Source organism: Orycteropus afer, unplaced genomic scaffold (assembly GCF_000298275.1).
Source record: "Orycteropus afer afer isolate SDZICR_OR568_19922 unplaced genomic scaffold, OryAfe1.0 scaffold00501, whole genome shotgun sequence".
Taxonomy (NCBI): domain Eukaryota; kingdom Metazoa; phylum Chordata; class Mammalia; order Tubulidentata; family Orycteropodidae; genus Orycteropus; species Orycteropus afer.
Genome location: NW_006922088.1, coordinates 1,479,296 through 1,491,473, shown reverse-complemented (window position 1 = coordinate 1,491,473; position 12,178 = coordinate 1,479,296). Strand labels below are relative to the sequence as shown.

At 41.1% G+C, this 12,178-nt stretch overlaps 1 pseudogene; it reads right to left on the bottom strand.

The window, feature by feature from the left end:
* Nucleotides 1–6,922: 6,922 nt before the first annotated feature.
* On the bottom strand, nt 6,923–7,541 carry LOC122151510 (annotated as a pseudogene).
* Nucleotides 7,542–12,178: the final 4,637 nt, after the last annotated feature.

Genomic DNA, 12,178 nt, shown 5'->3' with positions numbered 1-12,178 from the left:
CCCAATCTCCTGTATAGAAGATATATACCTGAATGAGCCAGGCAACAAAAGAAGACCTGTAGTCTAAATATTCAGTTTACAAACTTTGCTTAACTGCCCTGTGTCCAGTATGTTACTTCCACCTTCAACTGTGCCTAGTGTCCCTAAGTGACAAAGATGGCGGAAGCAGCAAGGATTTAGGGATGGAATTGAGAACAGGGGAGGATCATGCCTGATGTATGATCACAATCAGTGAATGGTACCTGGATAAATAAAGGATAAGGATGAATATCAGTTTCTTCTCAGTGCTCCAACTCATCAGGTTTTGTAACCACATCCCTTTGAAGAATTAATTCATCCCCTCAGTAATCAATTCTAGTGGCAGTACAGGTAGGCAGCTGCTGCCTCTGAGCTCAGACCCATGCCAGGTGGCTATACCACAGCTCCCTTGTGCATTAGGGGGAAGAAAGAAATCAGTTATAGAGCTGCTAATCCCTGCCCCAACAGCTGGAGGATGGGGCTCTGTGCTGGTTTATTATAACAGGAAGGAAATTCTGAAGGCCAGAGTGTGAAGAGAAAATTTAAGAAGCCCTTTCTCTGGTAGACTTGAGGGCTTTATGGAAATGGCAGTGCTCAGATGCCCTCTAACACATAGAGTGAGGCACAGCTTTGGAGAGTAGGATATGAAAGACTATTTAGGGTAGGATGATTTCACAAAATGAATAGATTTTCAAGATAGTAGTAGTGCAGGGGAGGAGGACATTGAGGTAGATGATTTTTCCTTCATTCTCCTTCTTGTCAGGGGAAAGAAAAAAAAAAAAAAGTTATTCCAAAGACCTTGGAGTGCCTTCTGAGGTTTCAGGGCTGTGGCTTATTCTCTGAATAGCCAGAAATGATAAGATCTTCTTTGCCTAACTTTCTCTGAGAATAGAGAAGAAATCTACCAATAATCTGTCACCCAGAGTCAATTGCATCTTAATGCATATTCCTTAAGAAGTATTTCCATAGTTAAAATCTACAGAATGTTAATGATAAGGAAGATACAGAGAGGTGAACAGGAGCTACAGACAACAAAGATAAATACTTTTACAGACACAATACTGCATTATCAGTAACAACAAACATTAATCTCTGGTGGATACACAGGTAGACAAGCTAAATGATCAGGTATGTCTAAGCAAAAGGGAATATACTCATGACCAGATACAAGTTTGGTAGATGATATTTCTACACATGTATTTGTATATGCTATAAGAATGTCCGCATAAATAGAGCTAACAGGGGACAAAGTTATGATAACTTCTTAGCCACAGCCAACCATCCTGAGGGTACACGTTGTTGGGCCCCTGGGCTTAGGACAATGGTAACAGGGGATATCAAGCTCAATTGGCATAACATACTACACAAAAACACCATTCTACGTCCTACTTTGCTGAGTAGCAACTGGGGTCTTAAAAGCTTGCAAGCAGCCATCTGTTGTTGTTGTTGTTATATGCTGTCAAGTCGGACCCGACTCATAGCGACCCCTCCTTGGGTTTCCGAGGCAGTATCACTACAGAAGTAGATTGCCCCATCTTCCTTCCGAGGAATGGCTGGTGAGTTTGAACCACCAGCCTTCTGATTAGCAGTCAAGTGCTTTAGGCACTACGCTACCAGAGCTCCCATCTAGATGCAACAATTGGTCTCACTTCATTTGGAGCAAAAAAAGAATGAAGAAAGCCAAAGATGCATGGAAACAATTAGTCCAAGGGCCTAGTGGAGTATGTGAACCTCAGCCTATATGACCTTGAGACTAGAAGAACTAGATGGTGCCTGGCTACCACTGTCAACCACTCAGAAAGGAAACAAAATAGGAGATCCTGGATAAGGTGGGGGCACAATGTGGAGTAAAGCTCAAAATCATAAAAAAATACCACTAGTTTGATAGAGACTGGTGAAATCTCTGAGACTGTGGCCTCTAATCACCCTTTGGGCCTGGAATTGAACTCACTCCCATGGCTTCCAGTCAAACAATAGACAGGCATATAAAGTGAACATTTACACCAGGTAGGTACACTCCTTAAAACAATCAACCTTGGGTTATCAGAAAGGCAGTATTTGTATAGGAAGATAACTTAGAGGGCAGGAATGCCTAGGAAAGAAGAACACCAGCAAAGGTAACCACAGGGAGAAAATGGGAAGAGAGTTGTTACACTTTGGGAATTGCAGTCAATGCCATGAAACAAAAAGTGTATGAACTGCTGAAAGAAAAATGAATTTGCTTTGTCAACTTTTTGTGATTTCACCCAAATCACACACAAACACACAACAAAATCTACAGAATGTACAATTTTATCTCCTTTTTAGTTCTACATTTTATCATTAGCATTTACTTCCTTTTATCATTAAAAAAGTTCTTGGCAAACTAAATTTTAAAAGCTGTAATCTTTTTTTTTTTTTTTTAACAGTGTACTTCCATTTGTTTGATATTATAAAACATGCAAAACAATAGTATACATTGTTAAAAGGTATATATATTTGCAGAAAAAGTGCAAATCATACAAATTTGGGACAGTATTTATCTCTGGGGTGGGACAGAGGAAAATGGGATCAAGGAGAAGTCCACAGAGAAATTCAACTAAGTCTGAAGCAAGCAGCAATATGTTAGGATTGCCTAGAACCCAATAGTGGCACATACAACTTTGTTGGTTTATTCTCTCTTCTTGTTGTTGATTTAAGTATTTTTTTAAACAGTCACAGGTATTTACTGTTGTTGTTAGGTGCTGCTGAGTTGGTTCCAAAGCATGTGATCCTGTATGCGATAGAACAAAATGCCGCCCAGTACTGGGCCGTCTTCCCACTCATCGTGGGGCTTGAGCCTATTGTTGCAACCGCTGTGTCAATCCATCACCTTCAGTGTCTTCCTGTATTTCACTGAACCTCTACTTCACAAAGCATGATGTCCTTCTCCAGGCACGGTCCCTCCTGTTAGCACGTACAAAGTACGGGGGACAAAGGCTCACCATCTTCACTTCCAAGGAGCATTCTGGCTGTACTTTTTCCAAGACAGGTTTGTTCATTCTCCTGGCAGCCCATGGTACATAAAATATTCTTTGCCAACACCATAATTAAAATGCATCTGTTCTTCTTTGGTCTCCCTTATTATTATCCAGATTTTGCATGCATATAAACAACTGGAAATACTATGACTTGGGTGAGGGTGCACCTTAGTCCTCAAAGGGACATCTTTGTGGTTAACAATTAAAAGAAGTCTTTTGCAGCAGACTTGCCCAATGCAATACATCATTAGATATCTTGATTGCTGCTTCCATAGACATTGATTGTGGATCTGAGTAAAATGAAATCCTTGACAATTTCAATCTTTTCTCCATTCATCATGATTCTGCTTATGGGTCCAATTGTAAGGATTTTTGTTTTCTTTATGCTGAGGTGTAACCCATACTGGAGGATGTGGTCTTTAATTTTCATCAGTAAGTGCTTCACTTTCCGCAAGCAAGGGTTGTGTCATCTGCATATAACAGATCGTTAACGAGTCTTCTTCCAATTCTGATGCTGTGGTCTTCTCCATATTGTCTAGCTTCTTGGATTATTTTGTTCAGCATACAGACTGAATAAGTATGGTGAAAAGATACAGCCCTGACTCACACCTTTCCTGAATTTAAACCACAAATATCCCCTTCTTCTCTTTGAAGGACTGCCTCTTGGTCTATGTACAAGTTCCTTGTGAGCACAATTAAGTGTTCTGCAATTCCTGTTCTTTGCAATGTTATAATTTGTTATCATCCACACAGTTGAATGCCTTTGCATAGTCAATTGAACACAGGTAAATGTCTTTCTCAGACGAGTGAGCACTTCCAGTGTTGCAGTCCTTTATTGAAACATCTCAATGGGTATTCTGTCAATTCCTGGAGCCTTGTTTTTTGCCAGTCCTTTCAGTGCAGCTTGGACTTTTCCTTCAGTCCCCTTGGTTCTTGATAATATGTTACCTCCTGAGATGGCTGAACATTGACTGATTCTTTTTGATACAGTGACTCTGTGTGTATTCCTTTAACTTCTTTTCATGCTTTCTGTATCATTCACGGTTCTGCCATGAGTCCTTATAGTTGAATGCCTTCGCATAGTCAAAGGCATATGGCTGATTAATGAGGTAATCTGGAGTAAACCAGGGGGTGATCCCGACTGATGTACAACCCAGTCTTCCTTCTATATGACCTCAGCCCCTGATCTATTTATGAATGGAAGGATTCTAATCTAAGCAATTATTTTGTATTGTAGTAATATATATATATATATATATATACACACACATATTACTAAAAAGAATAGCTGTTTTGATCAGCCTTAAATGTACAATTTCTTGACATTAATCACATTCACTATGCTAAGAAACCATTGTCACTATCCATTTAAAAAAATATATATATATATATTAATAACCCAAACAGAAACCCAGTATTTCTTCAGCAGTAACTTCCTCTTTTTCCCTATTCCCAGGCCCTGATAACCTGTTTACTCTCTGTTTCTAAGCATTTGCCTATTCCAGATATTTCATATAAATGAGGTCATGGAGTATTTGTCCTTTTGTGTTTATTTCACTTACCATAATGTTTTCAAGGTTCATCCATTATAGAACTTCGTATGTCTATATGATATTCCAGTGTATGTATGTACCACATTTTGTTTATCTATTCATTTATTCCACCACTCATCTGTCAGTTTGTCATACTGTGGTTTGCAATTATTGTAAAGGCTGGAGGCTATGACACCAGTATTTCAAATACCAGCAGGGTCACCCATGGTGGACAGGTTTCAGCAGAGCTTCCAGACTAAGACAGACTGGGAAGAAGGATGGGACCATCCACTTCTGAAAAAATTGGCCACTCAAAACTTTATGAAGAGCAGTGAAGCACTGTCTGATGTAGTATCAGAAGACGAGGTCACCAGGTTGGAAGGCACTCAAAATACAACTGAAAGAAGAGCTGCCTCGTCAAAGTACAGTTGACCTTAATTACGTGGATGGAGTAAAGATTTGGGACCTTTATTCACTGATGTGGCATGACTCAAAATGGGAAGAAACAGCTGCAAACATTCCTTAAGAACGTGGAATGTATGAAGTATGAATCTAGGAATATTGGAAGTTGTCAGAAATGAAACAGAACACCAAAAGATCAGTATCTTAGGCATAAGTGAGCTCAAATGGACTGATATTGGCCATTTTGAATCAGACAATCATATGATGTACTATGTCGGGAATGACAAATTGAAGAGGAATGGGGTGGCAGACATAATCACAAAGATTGTTTCAAGATCTACCCTGAAGTACAATGCTGTCAGTGATAGGATAATATCCACACACCTACAAGGAAGACCAGTTAATACTACTATTAATACTCCTTGGAAGGAAGATTGGGCAATCTACTTCTGTAGTGATACTGCCTCAGAAACCCAAGGAAGGGGTTGTTAAGAGTTGGATCCAACTCGACGGCAGTGAGTGAGACTAAAGCCAACTCAACTACTAACTCACTGCCGTCAAGTCAAACCCGACTCACAGCAACACCTCCTTGGGTTTCCAAGGCAGAATCACTGAGGAAGTAGATTCCCAACCTTCCTTCTGAGGAGTGGCTGGTGGGTTTGAACCTCTAGCCTTCTGGTTAGCAGTCAAATGCCTTGGCACTACGCTACCAGAGCTCCTGAGACTAAAGCCAAAGATGAAGAAATTGAAGACTTTTACCAACTTCTTCAGTCTGAAATTGACCAAATGTGCAATCAAGATGCATCGATTATTACTGGTGATTGGAATGTGAAAGTTGGAAACAAAGAAGCATCAGTAGATGGAAAATATAGCCTTGTGACAGAAATGATGCTGGAGATCACATGATAGAATTTTCAAGATTGACTTATTCATTGCAAATACCTTTTTTTCTTTTCTTTTTAATAATTAAACCAATTTTATCTCTAATTATACCTTTTTAACAGCCATAAAAAAATAAAAGTCAGGAGATTTAATATGTGAATGCTTTCAATTTTGTATAACATCCTTTAACTTAAGTTATTCAGCTCTGAAATGAAGTAGGTAAGTTTTTGATTAAATATTAACAGTATGATATCTAAAAGTAAGTTTCCTACTGCTCACATCAACAATTACATCCTTAGAGCAACCTTTATTTCCCTTAATATAAAAGAACAAATCACAAACATTTTACATTACAGCCTACTTATCAGTCTGTCCTTTTTTTTCCTCAATGATACAAAGTGCTTTACATGTATGAACAATAACCTGCTGTATACTAATGTATCCTTTCTATTCATTTCTTTAAACCTGGAATGTAATTCCCTGTGTGGCATCTTATTTCTAATGTAGAAAATATAACTTATTTCTAATGTAGAAAATATAACTTATCAAGCACAAAATTTTACTCTAAGGGTATGGTTTAATACTACTAACTTTATAAACTTATTATAACTTTTGAAACGATAGCCAAAACGCCACCTGATTGACTTTCATTTGGCACGTTCTTCTCAATTCTGGTCGCCGAACTACATCCTGAGTTAGGATGAAAATAATGCCACTTTCAAGCTTTAAAATGACTAAATTTAAATTGCCAAAAGAGTCATGAGGTTGTCTGTACAGGACAGTGTTTTCCACCATTTACAAAAAGTTACATTTGGCATGCCAAGTAAAGAGAACATAATCAATCCCACAGCAGCAGCCCTTAAAATAAGATAGCCACAAGGATTCATGCGGAATATTTGAAACATTTGTGTTGAGCAAAATGATAACTGATTTTTCTTCAAGGACGACGCTCTAAAATATCCTATATGCATCCTTTGGAAATTTAAAGATCTTGGAATAGCGTCTTCCACGTGGACTATCTTCAAAGATATTATTTTGGTTTCAGTGAATTACACAAATGAAAAGCAGTCTGTGCTAATTTGATGTGTTTTATAGAGTGTGGTGGTTTCATCCTCTGGATTTGCAAAACTTATAGAGAAAGAAAATTATGGCCTGCACACCCAAGTTCCTTATGACAGCTCACCCAAGGACAAGGACAACTCCTCCAATAAAACTGGCTGCATTAAAGGTACACTTCCGCCCAGGCTGTGAGGTTGGAGTCAGAGTGGCATTTGTTGTGCCCGACGTAAGAACTGAGGTGGAAGCTGCAGTAGAAGAAGGTAGAGTTGTGGTTTTAGCTGTAGAATTGGTCGGCAGTAGAATGGCAGTGGGTTCTGCTGAACAGAATTCTGTGCTGCTCACCATGTGGCAGTCGCCAGCAGTTGAATTCGGTGTACAGTGCCTCTTATTTGCTTCTTTATATTCTATCCAGAAGCAGGTAGCATTAACAATGCTAGCATTAAAACAGGATACACAGGTGTGGTGGCTTTCACAGGTTTCTGGTGTTGTTGTGGGGGTTGGCACTTTCATCAGCATTATCTTGCTGGTGGGCTTCAAACTTGTGGTAGTAGTCAGGTTAGGAACCAAGGTGGTGTTTGAGTCCACAGACAGCACACAGCACCACCAGGCAAGTGGCGGCCAAAAGACCCAGAAGAGAGTGCCCCGACATCTTGTACTCAGCATTGGAGTCCCGGCAAGAGCTCAATACCTTTTTCCAACAACATAAATGGTGACCATACAGGGGGACCTTGCCAGATGGAATACACAGGAATCAGATAGACTACATTTGTACACAGAGATGAAGGAGAAGCTCAATATCATCAGTCAAAACAAGGCCAGGAGCTGACTATGGAACGGAGCATAGTTGCTTATATGCAAATCAGAGTGGAAGGTGAAGGAAATGAAGACAAGTTCACAAGAGCCAAAATACGACCTGGACTATATCTCACCTGAATGTAGAGATCACCTGAAGAATAGATTTGACGCATTGAACACCAGTGACTGCAGACTAGAAAAGCCATGAGACGGTATCATGAACATCATACACAAAGAAAGCAAATGATCATTAAAAAGATGGGAAAGGAAGAAAAGACCTAAATGGATGTCAGAAGAGAATCTAAAACTTGCTCTTGAAGGGAGAGTAGCTAAAGAGAATGTGAGAAATGATGAAATAAAATAGCAGAACAGATTTCAAAGGGTAGCTCAAGAAGACAAAGTGAAGTATCATAATAAAATGTGCAAAGACCTGGAGCTAGAAAAAGAGAAGAACACATTCAGGATTTCTCAAGCTGAAAGAACTTGTCCTGGTTACCTGGTGCCGCTCTGACAAGAATATACCACGAATGGGATGGCCTTAACAAACAGGAGTTTATTCTCACAATTTGGAGGCTTTAAGTCCAAGTTCAAAGTGCCAGGCACTAGGGGCTGGGTGAAAGCCCCTCAACCTTGGGGTCCAGCTCTGCCTCCTGCTCCCGGCCCACTGGAGCTAGAGGCGTTTCTTCACTCAGACAGCTGCTGGCTGCTGAGGCTGAGAAGCCCCAAAGTTGACAAGTAAAAAGGCACAGTCCTGATGTTACCAAACCACACGGCAGGCCATTAACTTAAGTGTATTGTAACATTGTAAGTCCCAAGGTAGGCAGAGCATGGCAGGCTGCTGAATAACAACATGGCTACATGCAGGGTTCAAACATGCCATAAACTAGAGAGCATTCTCAAAGCTTCTCCTTAGATACAGGAAGCAGACCACATCCCAAAGGCAGCTACTCAGCTGCTTGTGGTAGATCCCACCATGGAATTGATTACCAGTCTCATCATGGGGAATAACTACCACTGGCTGCCCAGCCACTCAACCAGACCCAGCCAAGTTGACACACAAACATAACTACCACAGAACTAAAGAAAAAGCTCAAGTCTTGAGTTGCAATATTGAAGGATTCTATGGGCAAAAAAACAAATGATGCAGGAAGTATCAAGGCTCCAGGAATTGATGGAATACCCATTGAGATGTTTCAACAAACAGATGTAGTGCTAGAGGCACTTACTTGTTTATGCCAAGAAATTTGGAAGACAGTTACCTGGCCAACCAACTGGAAGAGATCAACATTTGTGCCCATTCTGAAGAAAGGTGATCCAACAGAAGGTGGAAATTATTGAATAGTATCATTAATATCACATACAAGTAAAATTCTGCTGAAGATAATTAAAAAACGGTTGCAGCAGTATATTGACAGGGAATGTCCAGAAGTTCAGGCTGGATCCAGAAGAGGACATGGAATGAGGGATATCATTATTGATGTCAAATGGATCTTAGCTGAAAGCAAAGAATACCAGAAAGATGTTTACTTGTGTTTTATCTACTATGCAAAGGCAATTGACTGTGTGGATCAGAACAAAGTATAGATAACATTGAGAAGAATGGGAATTCCAGAACACTTAATTATGCTCATGTTGTTGTTGTTGTTGTTGTTATGTGCCGTCGAGTCGGCCCCGACTCATAGCGACCCCTCCTTGGGTTTCCGAGGCAGTTATCACTACGGAAGTAGGATTGCCCAACCTTCCTTCCGAGGAGTGGCTGGTGGGTTTGAACCGCCAGCCATCTGGTTAGCAGGCAAGTGTCTTAGCCACTATGCTACCAGAGCTCCTAATTATGCTCATGAGGAACCTGTATATAGACCAGGAGGCTGCCATTTGAACAGAATAAGGGGATATTGCATGGTTTAAATGCAGGAAGGGCATGCGCCCAGGTTTTATCCTTTCACTATACTTATCATTCTGTATGCTGAGCAAATAATCCGGGAACCTGGACTACATGAAGAAGCACATGACATCACGATTGGAGAAAGACTCATTAGCAACTGTGATATGCAAACAACACACCCTTGCTTGCTCAAAGTGAAGATGACTTGAAGCATTTACTGATGAAGATAAAAGACTACAGTCTTCAGCACGGATTATACCTGCACATAAAGAAAACAAAAATCCTTACAACTGGACCAATAAGCAGGATCATGATAAATGGAGAAAAGACTGAAATTGTCAGGGATTTCATTTTACTTGGATCCACAATCAACACCCATGGAAGCAGCAGTCAAGAAATCAGATGTCGTATTGCACTGCAAAAGACCTCTTTAAAGTGTTAAGGAACAAAGATGTCACTTTAAAGACTTAGGTGCGCCTAACCCAAGCCATGGTATTTTCAATTGCCTCATATGCATGCAAAAGCTGGATAATGAGTAAGGGAGACCAAAGAGAGTTGATGCCTTTGAATTGTGGTGTTGGCAAAGCATACTGAAAGTACCAGGGACTGCCAGATGAAGGAACAAATCTGTCCTGGAAGAGGTGAAGCTGGAATGCTCCTTAGAAGCAACAGTGACCAGATTTCATCTCACCTACTTTGGTCATGTTGTTAGAAGGGATCAGTCCCTCAAGAAGGACATCATGCTTGGTAAAGCAGAGGGTCAGTGAAAAAGGGCAAGAGTCTCAATGAGATGGATTCATGCAGTGGCTGCAATGATGGGCTCACGCATAGCAAGGATCGTGAGGAGGATGCAGGACCCGGAAGTGTTTTGTTCTGTTGTACATCAGGTCACTATGAGTTGGAGCTGACTTGCCGGCATCTAACAACAATAACAATTCATCTATTGATGGACATTTGGGCTGTTTTCTCAGACACATTTTTGATATTAAGTAGAACTTCCATATATATCCTGTATTTACACCTTTTTAAATAAATATAAAATTTGAAAATAAAACAGAAAAGTACAAAGTAAGTATCACCCTGAGTCCTACAACTTAGGGAAGTCACTATTCATGTTTTAGTTACTATTCCTCTACATTGCTATCTGGAGGCCCTAGATAGTGCGAAGAGTTAACATGCTTGGCTGCTGAGAGGTTGGAGGGTGTACCCCACTGAGAGGTGCCTTGGAAGAAAAGCCAGGAAATCTACCTCCTAAAAAATCAGCCATTGGAAACTCCATGGAGCACAAGTTCTACTTTGACACAGTGGGGTCACTGTGAGTTACAACTGACTCCATGGCAACTGACTTGCTTTTATTTTCAGGGAGATATGCTGATATTTTTAACTGAATTCATATTATAGGCAGTCCCTGGCTTACTAATGTTTGACTTACATACAACCTTTAGTTAGGAATCTATTATATTAATAATTTGAAGTACGTACAATGGTTTGCAACTTTGTGATGCACATAAAAAAACTATTGTTACTGTATTATGATAAAAATATATTGTTGTTTTTGTATGCCGTCGAGTCAGCCCCGACTCATAGCGACCCCTCCTTGGGTTTCCGAGGCAGCATCACTACAGAAGTAGGATTGCTCAACCTGCCTTCTGAGGAGTCGCTGGTGGGTTTGAACCGCCAGCCTTCTGGTTAGCAGTCAAGTGCCTTTGCCACTATGCTACCAGAGCTCCTACAGAATGACGTAGGAAAAAAATCTTCCAAAAAACGGAAAGCCCTACGGACCACAGGAACTCTGGTGGCGTAGTGTCTAAGGCACTTGCCTGCTAACCAGAAGGCTGGCGGTTCAAACCCACCAGCCACTCCTTGGAAGGAAGATGGGGCAATCTACTTCCGTAGTGATACCGCCTCGGAAACCCAAGGAGGGGTCGCTATGAGTCGGGTCCCACTCGACGGCATATAACAACAAGAAGGAAAGTCCTCAGCCATTAAATTTCAACTTAGTGACACCTAACTTCTTTTCCACTGATTTTAACTTCCAAATCCAGAATGTGACAGAAAACGTCACAGTAGTCAAAGTCCCATTTTATTCTTGTTAAAAATAAAATCATTAAATTTTGCAAACGTGTTAGGGTCCCGTTTACAGGGCAGCAAAAGAAATCACACCACTTCAAGCTTCTGGCCTCGCTCTCATCGTGTGACGCCGCTTTTCCTTTAAATGCCCGCACACGTGATGGCAGACCGCACGCAGGGAGGAAATTCATGCTGTCAGGGTAACGAGTCATCCTCCCCCACCCTCCCATCCATCTAGAGTATTTCTAGCGTTTCCTCCCCGGAAGCCACAACTCCTCTGTAGACTTTCTCTTCCTTATCTCCTCCTTCAGGTCACCTATCTTCATTCCTTTCCGTTAGTCTCCGGCCTGAGAGCTCCCTTTTCTCTCTAGTATCCCAGCCACTTTCCAGAGGAAGGGCCCGTAGGGACTACAACTCCCAGGGGGCATCACGGGCTCGTCCCCTCGGAGACGCGCGGTGCAGATCGGGGACTGAAGTCCCACGCTCTTTCCGACGTGTGTCTCTTAGAACAAGCGCACTACAGGTTCCGTGGCCCTTCG